Raw genomic sequence first — 12,874 nt, forward strand, 5'->3', positions numbered from 1 at the left:
GAAAGAGAATGAGTGTGTGTGTCTGTGAGTGTGTGTGTGTGAGAGAGAGAGAGAGAGAGAGAGAGAGAGAAGAGGAGAGAGAGAGAGAGAGAGAGAGAGAGAGGAGAGAGAGAGAGAGAGAGAGAGAGAGAGAGAGAAAAAGAATGAGTGTGTGTGTGTGTGGTCTGGGAGTGTGTGTGTGTGAGAGAGAGAAAGAGAATGAGTGTGTGTGTCTGTGAGTGTGTGTGTGAGAGAGAGAGAGATGAGAGAGGAGAGAGAGAGAAGAGAGGAGAGAGAGAGAGGAGAGAGAGAGAGAGAGAGAGGAGAGAGAGAGAGAGAGAGAGAATGAGTGTGTGTGTGTCTGTGTCTGTGTGTGTGTGAGACAGAGAGAAAGAGAATGAGTGTGTGTGTCTGTGAGTGTGTGTGTGTGTGAGAGAGAGAGAGGAAGAGTGTGTGTGCTGCAGCTGAATGCAGTGGAGGTCACATGTCCCGTCTAGGGGGCCTCTGTTTATTTACTGTACTACACTTCCGCTCCCCCCCCCACTCATCTATCACTCCCACACTTTCTCCCACTGTCATTCTCTCCACATGTCCCCATTTTTACTCTCCTTCTAATTTATGCTCTTTAACTTCCGTCTTCCGTTTTCCAACCCCGACCCCTCTCTCGATGTTCGCTCGATCCTTCAATTTCCTTTCCTCCCACTGTTGAACTTCCCTCTCTCCCACTTTTTGATACTTTCACCCATTTTCTCCCTTTCTCCTTCCCCTCCTTTCTCCTCTCCACTCTCCTTTCCACCCTGCCCACACATTCTCCCTCCTCTTTTCTTCTCTGCCTGAGTACTTTCTCTTCCTTCCCACCCAAAAAAACGTTTTTTCCTTTCTTATCTTCTTCCTCCTTTGTTTCTTGTTGATTCAGATATTGGCTTTTCAGCCACGAGACACACGCCATCATCAACCTTGTCAGTCAAAATACCCAAACTAAGATTACATCTACTCCCTGTGTTTGTATATTTTCCCATTGTGACCTCGTATATTGTTTTGGTGAGCGTTCAACATCAGCCTAATTACAAATTTGTAGAAACTACCAGACTAGTTTATATCGGTTTCTGCGCTGCAGTAGACCCTGCAAGTTTCCCACAGGAAATAGCTCCAGTGTTTAACAGGGGGAGCAGGTTTGCTCTGAATACCTTTGGCCCATATCGTTTCTTCGTAAGACAGCCTCGGGGAGAGAAGGCTGAGGTAAAAATGGCACGCTCGATGGCCACCCGACCTCACCACAACTTTCTCAGGACAAATCATGGTGGAGAGTGAAAAAGACTGCGTCAACGATGACCTTTCGGAGTTCCTTTACTCCAGGCTGTTCTTGTTATCGTTCTTACATGCAGCCATCTTCACCCTCTTCAGCTCCACCGACATGGCTCAGGCTTCACACCCTTCGCAGTTAGTTTTCGTTTGTCTCCTTTAGCCCCTCCCTTGGATCTTTAGGAGCTCATTAGCAACATATTTTCCCAATTACCGCTAAAACCGCCGCGAACGTTAGCACGCTGGCTGACGACTCTTCCCGCAAAGTGTACATGAGCGAACGGGCATGGCTAATATCTAATTGGACCTTAATAGCATCTTGGAACGTGATCCCACATTCACGTGTTCCTTGAGGAATTGGGGTTTAAGAGCCTGGTATGGAGTGACTGGGTCCAGATGTTCGCTAGCTGACTAACTGGGCCTAGAGACTGGGGTAGCCCAAACAAGGAAACATTAGGAGAGATGAAGTGGTGTGTTTTCTGTCACAAGAGAAGTATGAGAGTTGTCCCTGGTGATTAGGGGCAGTTAAAAAGGGGGGTTCTATTTTTACCACGCTAAGTTTATTTGGTCGTTTTTAATCACTCTGTCTCTTTTTCGAAGCCTCATGAGTATTGAGCCTTTTACGAGCGGTCCAAATGATAGCACAACATAGAGATATTGTCATTCTGCTTTTGTTCTTGGAAATGAATCTGATTTCTTTTCAGTGATTTGGTAATTCTAAGAAAATAAGAAAAACATTATGTTTCTGTATTTGGTGTATTGAGGTACAATTAGTCAGCATGTGGAATGTGTAGATGGTTGAGTACAGGACTGACGCAAGGAAAGGAGACTGGCCTTGTCACTGATAAAAGCAATGCAACAACAAGACGTCTGTGTACTTTAAGTGCTTGTTTTTCAAGAATTTTCCCGGACTTGATTTGGTTGACACTGTTGCCAGCCCATAAAGATTCTGTTTTGGAGACTTCAATCTAGAAATGTCCATCTTTGAACAAAATATGAGAATGCCATATTCAGAGTAGAAACAAAACTACAGCAGCAGACAAGCTTGACTTCATGCTTTTGAAGTCTTTTGTATCCAACAAGACAGCAGTGTTCTCAAGGGAAAGCTACTTCCACTGCAGACTCTTCCAGAAGTTTCTGTGTCAGGCGATTGTGGTTTCTAAAATTGCCTCATCTGTGGACAGTTACCGTTTGTGGTGTCCTCTTGTGGTGATGGCTTCTGTGGCTACGGCTTTCCTGCTATCTGCTCCCTATGGAGCCAGCTCGCTATAAATCTCAATTTGAGGGAATTTTAAATGACGTCGAAGATCCATTACATTGTGAACTCTTAATTGGCGTTCTGTATCATGCATTAGGTGCTAGTTGCTTAGAATCAAAAATCAAGCTGGCCACTTTTTCCAGTGTGGCTTAGGGCTGGTGTTGACGGGGTTCAATAAATAATACAATTAAATACATTTGGGTTTCTTTTCCGTAAAAAGGTTTTCTCTCTCTCTGGTCTTGTTGTCTCCTATGTCTCCTCTCAAACATCTTCCCGGCTGTCTCCCCTCTTTATCTGACTGGACAAACATGCCACGGCTACTGCTCTCAGACTAAGAGTAAACACAGTCAATCCCCACCTCTGCTGTCCCAGCTAGCGCTAAGCTAAGCTAAGCTAACAGTCATAAACAAAACCACTGGAGCTTGAAAGGAACGTCTGAGAGAAGCAGCTTTCTGTAAGCTCCTGTTTACTGTTACATGTGCCTCACTGCAAGTGTAGCTACAGATAACATCAAGGCTCTAGCTGGAGTGGATTTAGCTTGAACCTTCATTCAACCAGAGCACAAGAACTGAGGACTGAAGACAGACATTTAAATAGTCTGTCAGAAAGGAGGATTGTGACCTTTGACCTTAGTAGAATCAATCATGGGATAGGGTGTAACTATGTATGGTATGGGTGAATGATCATATAACATTGAGAGCTCCTTCAAAAGCCCCCATAACTCCTCAGGCGCTAGCTAATTACACAAATATATACATGTAACGGATGGACACTTCAGATGATGTCACATCCTCTACCTAATGGACTTGTTCTGAGGGACGCTGCACATTAAAGCGGGGGGAAAACAGAAGCATTCCACACATTCTTTGCCCTGAGTCGAGGTGGAGACGCTAATGCTAGGTTTTTAACTGGCCAAAGTGGAGGTTTGGTTCAAAATGAAGGCATAAATCTGTTTAGTCTTTTTGTTTTCTAGAATGTTCTCAAAGGTTAGGCTCAGGGGAGGTAGGGATTCATCGACAGGAGCTGCAAGAACTTTAGACTGACTGGACTAGCAAGGGGTCTGATGACATATGCTAGCTAACCCTTCTCCTCAGGGTAAACAAACTGTGTGTTGTTCAATTCCCTTTCTAGACAACTGGAGCCATGTCCATGGACCACAGAAACCAAGACTCCCTCTTATTAAAGATTGCCTCCAACCATGGTCGTTTTCATAATCCCCCCCCCCCCACACACACACATACACACACCTCCCCCTTAATCCTCACCCCCGTCTCTCCCTCCATCCTCCTCTCTTTCCCTCTATTCTCTGTTCCCATTCTCTGTGGGTTTGGGGTTGGCGTGTGCAGGCGTCATGGAGATGGAAGCTTACTAATAGCTCTTTTTCTCTCCTCTCACTCCCTTCCTCTCTTTCTCTCTCCCCCTTCCCCTCCCTCTCTCTCTCTCTCTCTCTCTCTCTCTCTCTCCATCTGGTTCTGCAGGACTGGGCGTTCACTTTTGGGGCGAAACCATGCCAGAGTACATGCCAAGCAGTGTGTTGTCAAGAAACAATGAGGGAAATATTAATTAGAGTGAAAACACAGGAAGCCAAGATGTATTGGGCTTCAGTGGTCCTTCAGCTCTGGAGCCAGAACCAGAACCAAGTTCAAATGTGGTTAGTGGGTGCGGTCCACTAGAGCATTCTCCCTGGGCCCGTAGAGGGGTTTTACCACCCACAGGATGAACATACCTTCAAAACGCACACACACACACTCACACACACACACGTAGTGAGACTGATACACATTCAAAATCAAGATTGATTAGAAACCAGAAATGTTGGCAATCCAAACCTTTTTTTGGGGGGTTTCTGAACTTCCATTTAGGCATCCCCATGCTTGACACAGAAGAAGGAGAGAGATAAACAGATACCCTCAACTTTGATGGTAACCTGGAGAGAAAGATAAGGTTGGATTGGGGGAGTGTGCTCGTTGTGAGTGGGGGTTGGGCGGGCGGGACAACTTTACAAGCCAAGTTAAGAGGATGGTGGTGGGAGGGAAGGGGGCCCCCCTGATGGGACCCCTACAAGATTTCAGTGGAGAGTCTGAATGGGCCTCTGTTGATAAGGGTGAGTAACGATGTTTTCGAGGGAAGATAGTATCGGCCCTGTGTTAAACTGTGGCCTGGTTGTGGATGGGCACAGTGCCACTATCCATAAGGGACGGAGAGAGAGAGACGGAGAGAGAGAGACGGAGAGAGAGAGAGACGGAGAGAGAGACGGGGAGAGAGAGAGAGAGAGAGAGAGAGAGAGAGAGAGAGAGAGAGAGAGAGAGAGAGAGAGAGAGAGAGAGAGACGGAGAGAGAGACTCAGTTACCATAGTTGGAAGATGAGCTGTTTGAGATTGTGATCCTTGTTCGGGAGTTTCCATTGAAACAGATGGTGGTCCGGAGAGACGAAAGGTGGTCGTGGGGCAAAATAAAACTATAGAAAGATGAGAGGATACTTTCTTTTGTGGTATTCCCCGAGTCATTTTCACTGCCTTCAGACTTGACAGAGATTTCAAACTTCAGCTCTCACCGTCAGCAATTTTATTATTGTTATCATAGGGGTCCCAGTTCGGAAAGTGAACCACTATATATATACACTGGTCACGTTTCCCTGCAGACACACACACACATGCTGCCCACCCATCTACACTTGCTGCCCACCCATCTACACTTACATCCACACACTGTGTTTATCCTGAGAGAAGCATTACCCTCAACCAAAGAACTTGGTTTTCTGGGAGGGAAAACATGACGTCAAAAGAAATGCTTCATAAAAAAATGGCCAGAAAAAATCTTCTTTTTTAATCTGTCGGTTGCATCCTATTGGAGAAAACGGATTTACTTTGTGAGACAACACATTTTCTCTCTCAACTTGGAAAGCTGGAAGGTCAATGGAAAGTCACAAGGGTGGGCATTGGGTGGCAAGGTGCCAGGTTTGTTGGGAATGTGATCCCGGACGCCGACTAGCTGAACAGGGAACAAGAGTCGAGCAATTCCGTTAAGCTTCTTCCCCAAACCCCAGAACGGTACTTACAACATTCCCAGACCCTACAGAACAGGCTGAGGTGTGTGGCATTGTGCTAAACGACATCAAGTCATAAATGAAGGAAGCTAAAACGGACAAAACTGTCGTGGTATAGAGTACAATGAGATTGTGTGGATGTGGGTTTTGAATTGAGGCCGAACTTGTGGAGATGACATAATTGTATATCTTCTATCTCTGTGGAATGCAGAGCTCCTTCTCCTTCCAGCTATGCCAGCCCAGACGACGGGCCGGATCAAACCCGATGCTGTCGGGTTACAAGTTAATTAAAAACCACAACGCCAGATGGCTTTTTGGGGCTTTGTTTGTTTTGAGCAATCAGAATTCTGGCACTCATCTTTCTATCAGTTGATGAAGAATCAATTTGGTTGTGTTTGTCTGTGTGTGTGTGTGTCTATGGCTTCGCGTACCCTGAGATCGGGTTTTTGTTCTTCCCTTTGGGACTTACTTGGTTTTCACAATGTATGCATCATGTTTGGCTACCCGCAATGTTTGGGGCTATCTCGTTGTTATGATCAGTGACCTATGCACTTTTGTAAAGCTCTCTCTTGGAAGTCGCTTTGGATAAAAGCGTCTGCTAAATGCATAAATGTAAATGTAGTGTTGTAGACAAGAAGGAAAGGATGAGGTTAGTATGTGAGTGCCTTTGAGTTGAATTGGCTAAACTCACTCCTTAGTGGAAATACCACCCACCTGTGCCATCGAAAAGGTAGCTTTTCGGTGACGTAACTGGCCGAAGTGGTGTTTGTGTGCCTGAGTCAGGAGTACCCCGGGTTCGAACACCGGTGAGGGCCAGAGGGGCTGGAAACATGTACTGACGAGCGACGAGACGACACCTGTGACACCAGAATAATTCTAGGAGACCTCATGTGTGTGTCTCTGTGTGTGTGTGTGTGTGTGTCTGTGGGGCAGAGAGAGAAGAGAGAGAAAAACAATACATGTGAGAAAATATCCATTTGGGTGTGTGTCTACACCTGAACATGGGTGTGTGTGTGTGGGTGTCTTGGTATGTCGGTGACTAAGCCTGTGTTGTGCTCTTGCTCTGTCTGGCTGTGTTACACAGTAGCAGTCGGCACAGTCTGGTCTGGGAGTCCTACCTCACACACACACACCTGTTCGTACCGCGTCACCGTCTGAGCTGCCTGCTGTGAGACGTTTATGAGGATTACAGAGTGAGAGTCGGGTAGAACCCAAAGAAGGGATTGTGTGTGAAACAAGACGATGGAAAACTCTTATTAGTAGCCGTAAAAGGCTGACACGAAATGACTCAGTTGATGCTTCTCTGTACTTTATTGTAGATACTGCATTTCTTTGTGTGTGTGAGTTTGTGTGTGAATGCGGGTGCTTATATGAGTGTGTGCATAGTATGTGTGCATCAGCATTTGTGGCCTGTGTGTGTTTCTACAGTCCTCTGTGTGTGTGTATGTGTGTGTCTCTAGATGGGGTTTCCAAAAGGAAACCCGACAGTCGTATCTCACTGAAGTGGGGTGGCATGAGACAGGAGGGAGCCAGCGACTGATACACCCCCCAGGGCTTGGCCACACGGCCCACAACCACCCTCTTCCAGGAAGACACAGCGGGCAGTTCAACCGCTGCTGCAACAAGCTTATCAACATCTTCCTGTCTCAGTGCAGCTTGTGTGTGGGTGTGTGGTAGGTGGAAGGGGTTACATGCATAGCTTGGAAATGCAGTAGCTCCTAGCTGTTTCTCCACCCAGTTTACTCTCGTGCTGATCAACAGCATTAATACCAATAATGATGATTCATAAAAAATGATCACTGTTGTTATGGTCATCATAAACAATGTCCTGGAGATGCCGTGTGTGAGAATGATAGTTACAGTCTCAACATTATCTACAATGAGTATATTCAGACACTGCATGTCATTGTTTGTGGTCCATTTACATGCAGTCCGTTTACTAAGCATTTTTGTAACATAGTCTTTTATTGTGCAGTATTGACAGTCACAACCGGGGAAGAATGACATATTTGCAGTGCCAATGCATGCATATTCTACCATGCCATACTTAACTGTCAGGAACACAATGCATGCACAGTTCTTATTCATCCATACATCCCTTTGCTCAGGAAAAGTCTATTTTTTGGAAATCACAGAGGTACAGTGTGTTGGGACCGAGCCAGACTTTTCATGGGTTCTGTGTGGTCTGGATCGGTCTGCTTTGGCCCAGCTAAACCTGGTTCTCCTGCATACGTTCGGTTCTTAGTATCTTATAAATCTGCCTTCCTCCCCCTCTCGTCTGCTCAAAACCCCCAGAAAACGCCAAATATCTCCCTTTTCTACAATACACACACACAGACACGCACACACACAGACACTCCCAACTGTACTGCACCACAAAACCAAGGCTTTGTCTTCAGTGATTTGGGCAGATCCTTGAATCGTGATAGTACGTTTACACAGTTTGAAGTGAGACTAAGCTTCTCTCAAGGCTTGGGCTGTCGCAGAGCTGGCAGACAGACGTACTGGAGGCAGACTTCAAATCTGATCGACATGTAGAGGATAAAATCTAGTTCAAAACAAAGATTCAGCCGTGCTCTTCTGTTGATCCAACTCCTACACTTCTGCTGAATGGGCCCGGGTCCACATTTAGGTGCTCCTGTCAATTTGCTTTAGGATTGTGTTCATTTAATTAGAAACACTTAATCAGATCTTCAATGTTAGGAGAAGATGTCGGGTTTTCAGGACAGAGACAGCACACACTGCATCTTAATCCCAAAGCCGGTGTTTATGTTTGTGTGTGTCTTTATCTGTGTGTCTGCTAGGGCTTGACTGTGTGTGCGCTTCTGTGTGTGTGTCTGCTATGGAAGAAGTGTGTGTGTGTGTTAATCTGTGTGTGCGTAGGTGTGTTTATCTGTGTGTGTGTGTTTATCTGTGTATGTGTGTGTCTGTGTGTGTGTTTATTTGTCTGTCTGTGTGTGTGTTAATCTCTGTGTGCGTGTGTGTGTTTATCTGTGTGTGTGTGTGTGTGTGTGTGTATGTGTGTGTTTATCTGTGTGTGTGTGTGTGTGTGTATGTGTGTGTTTATCTGCCTGTCTGTGTGTGTGTGTGTGTGTTTATCTGCCTGTCTGTGTGTGTGTGTGTGTGTGTGTGTGTGTGTGTGTGTGTGTGTGTGTGTGTGTAAGGACAGGTCATGTCCTGTCTCAGCTCTCTCTCTTATCTCCCAGGACAGGATGAGATAAGGTCCAGAGCACCAGAACAGAACAATGCACAGGTAGGAACACCACTGTGCACACGTTCCACCACGGTTCCACAGTCTACAACTCAGACACAATAGACAGAACCGTGTAGATGGTAAGGCTGCCTTTTATACAGACTTTTGCTCCGAATATATTACAATCAGGATCTAACCGGTAACGGAAGGGAACATTGACATTTTTGTGTAATTTATTGACCTAGTCAACTTAGCCTGTCCACAAGTTATATAATATGTAATAAAACTAGAAGTGACCATAACACATCGTAACTTTCCCAAGAGATGTTCACCATATTCACCTCAAACAGTGCTGATAAGATTGTTTTGCCTGGCTATCTTTGTACATGTTCCCAGAAGTCTCATAGAAAAGCATCACAGTGCATCTGGCCTGGAGTTATCGGTCAAATTCATTAAACAATTCCTTTGTTTTTTGTTTTGCTCGAATGGTAGGGTGGATGAGTGCCAAAGACCGAGGAAGGAGAGTGGGTGAGAGTGGAAAAGTGTGAGGGAGAGAGAGAGAGAGAGAGAGAGAGAGAGAGAGAGAGAGAGAGAGAGAGAGAGAGAGAGAGAGAGAGAGAGAGAGAGAGAGAGAGAGAGAGAGAGAGAGAGAGAGAGAGAGAGAGAGAGAGAGAGAGAGAGAGCCAGGATAAGCAGAAGAGATGTATTGACTCTGACTTGGTCAACATTGACCTCAGTGTTGGAGCCTCAATACGAATCATCTTATCTCTGGCTCAGTTTGTCGAGGTTAAAACAAAGAGATATGAACACGTATCCCTTCCCAACTCCAAATCAATAACTGTAGCACGCCAACTTTGCACCATAAAAGGAAACGATCAAGGGTGATTTATTTTTCTAAAATCACCCTCGATTTTAACCACCCTTATTTAAAAAGGAAAGTAGAAGCCCCCCAAATCAAATGAAGGAAGTTAGCATGTTCTTTTAACCACAATAACATGCAACTTTGACCAAAGTTTTCCTTCTTTGTGTTGTTGCCTTTGAATTGTTCTTTTGTTCACCCTGGCATGCCTGCCCTTTAGAGACTGGAGCCTGAGACCTGACTGTGGGTTGGACAGAGAAACAGGGGCCTAATCCACAGAGAACTGGGCAAACAGATAAAAAGAGGGAAAGGGAGCAAAGAAAAGAGATGAAAAGAGGAAGAATGGACCGCACACGTGCAGAACGCATGCGAGCGAGGTTAGTCGGTTTGCTGGACAATTTTTTGGGGTTGCCAAGTTGGCAAAAGTGGTCCCGCTGGTGTGTTGGTTTAGCTGTGTGTGTGTGTCTGTGTCGACCTTGACGATCGCCGCCCCCCACCCCCCCCCCCCCCCCTCCAGGATACAATGTGGCTTGGAGGTTGAAAGAATGTTAGTGGTCAGTTCACTTCTGTCAGTTGTAAAAAAAAAAGCAAAAAAGCTGGTATAAAGCTGCAGCAATGGGAAAATGAATCAGTCATGGGTCAGGATTGAACACATGCATGCATCAGCGTGCCATCTTCTGAATGGCCAGGCTGCTCCCTGAACAGCTCCTCTCTGAGCCTTTACAGAACACTAGAACACAACAGAAATGTGGACCTTCCAATGGCCATGTTGCCTTTCAGTCGTTTTAGTCATTCTCAGTTTCAGTCATTCTCAGCAACCCAACGTGCAGCCACATGTGTTCAGTCTAAGGCTGCATATGGAGCGAAACACTAGCCTGTTCATCATCTAGTTAACACCTCTCGCTCCCAGGAGGTGCATTTTCCTCCAGTGTCCCACAGTGCATCAGTCTGGAGCTCAAAAAAGGTTGACCGGGGTCAGCCGACGGCTCCTAAGCAAACGGAGACAGGACTCACGAACGTAACTTCCACCATCTTTTACTCTTCCTCCTCCCCCCGTCTCCCAGTTCTCTCCCCCCCCCTACCGCCCCCCCCCCCCCCCCTCTCTGCCCATCCCCTCACAGTCATCCCAACCTGTCAACGCCGAGAAGATGCCTCCAGTCGCTCGCCATTCCCCAGAGATGGCATCAATCACCCGGCTGTCATGACAACGGGGGAGAGCGCCCGGGGGCGGGCCCATGGTGGGATACTCCCAGGGTGCCGTTGGGTTCCGTCTCCCAGGCAAAACAGATGATTGACAGGTCATTGTACCGTGTCAGGTTTACAGAACTGTAGGTTTGAGTGATGGAGACAGGGCATTAGCTAGGGCATTCAGTGCATGTGTCTATTGATAGTCGTTCTGGGTTCATATAAAGGTTGTGGTAAGTGAATATAGCTTCACTTCAAGTGAATACAGCTTCACTTCAAGTGAATACAAGCTTCAAGAAAAAAGGTGTCTAAAGGTGTAATGTGTGGTTTTAGCAAGCCATTACTTTAACCACAAACTTATATTTCTTAGTTGGATTACATCATATTTATGGTATATTTTAAATACTAAAACCAAAACATTGTAATTGATTTTGCCCCAGAGCATCTAATAAAACAACATTGGATTAGAGCTACGACTTCCTTGGCGTGTTTAGCTTGTCGACATGATCCCTCACATCCCAGTAAGGCGGTGACCCCTTTCTGCAGCCTCTCTCTTTCTACGCCCTTTCACTTTCCTTCATCTGAGTTCAAAGGTCAACAGTCACGGGTCGAACCTGTCGATCACCAGGTCGGATGGCGGCAGCAGACACCAAACACTCGACAGCGACACCCGAACCCTAAAACCTCAAACCCAGCCGCAAACAAAAACAAACAACAATCCCGAAGGTTTGTGACATGAGCTGTGACATGTTGACATGGCAAAAACGTCCGTTACTGCAACAACTCACAGCACACGTTTGTTGTGGAACCAAAGAATCCATCGCCAAAATGATTAAGGGACGTTCCCCAAGGTGTCTGTTCCTGCTGTTTCAATGCTGAAGACATTTGGGTTCCAGACAGTTTTCTGCAGATAGTTACTTCTTAGACCTGGACTTTGAAAATATGAATGTCCTCCGCACAGAACACATAGACACACATTAACCCTTGTGCTGCCTTCGGGTCACATGACCCAAAGGTTCATAACGAACCATCATTGTGTTTACCCAGTTTTACCCAATACAAAAACTAATAAAAATAATTTTCTTTTAACCTTTGCAATGTGGGGGGTCTGAGACAGCCCAATGGTTAAAAGAAAATGCTTCACTTTGTTTTTGTATGAGGTAAATTTGTCGCAATACGACGGTGGGTCACACGGCTGATGGGTCAGAATGACCCGAAGATAACACAAGGGTTAAAAGAACATTAAAAAAAAACAGTCATCCAAGGTCATCCAGATCATCTTTAGCATCTTCTCCTTTCTTTTTCGTCGCTGTGGGATCGAAGTGTAGGAGTCAGGCAGGGCAGGGCAGGGAGTCAGGTGGCTGAGCGGTTAGGGAATCGGGCTAGTAATCTGAAGGTTGTCGGTTCGATTCCTGGCTGTGTCAAATGACGTTGTGTCCTTGGGCAAGGCACTTCACCCTACTTGCCTCGGGGGAATGTCCCTGTACTTACTGTAAGTCGCTCTGGATAAGAGCGTCTGCTAAATGACTAAACCTGTAACACTGTAACCTGTTATTGATGAGTTACTGCCAAGTTTTGTCATCTGATAGAGAACAAAGTTACAATATGTCTTGCAAAACTAGGAGCACAAACTTCAAACTAAGAGGATAAAGGGGATGGATGATTATATTCAGTTGTCTGATGCGTTCAAACTTGTCCTTCTTTCGATACACCATCTAAAGGTTTGTTTCAAACATCACATTACGAAGAACGCAGGATGAAGCAATCTCGTAACACAACGGCTCAGCATTCCTGTGGTCAGAAATGAAAGCGGTGCACACACAAACACACACACTAGCCTACTGTGGTATGCTTTTATAGGATATGTCTTGATACACTACCCTGGCTGAAATGAAGCACAGCCTTAACCCCAGATACAGCACAGATTCTGGAAGGAGTTTTAATAGAGTGTGACGGCTTAATTAGTGGGCTCGTCCCTGTATTACTGGGGGCATAGGTACACCCTAAGATCAAACTGAGGGGGAGGGGATTCGAGGACAGTATGTGTGTGTG

Source organism: Osmerus eperlanus, chromosome 22 (assembly GCF_963692335.1).
Source record: "Osmerus eperlanus chromosome 22, fOsmEpe2.1, whole genome shotgun sequence".
NCBI lineage: Eukaryota > Metazoa > Chordata > Actinopteri > Osmeriformes > Osmeridae > Osmerus > Osmerus eperlanus.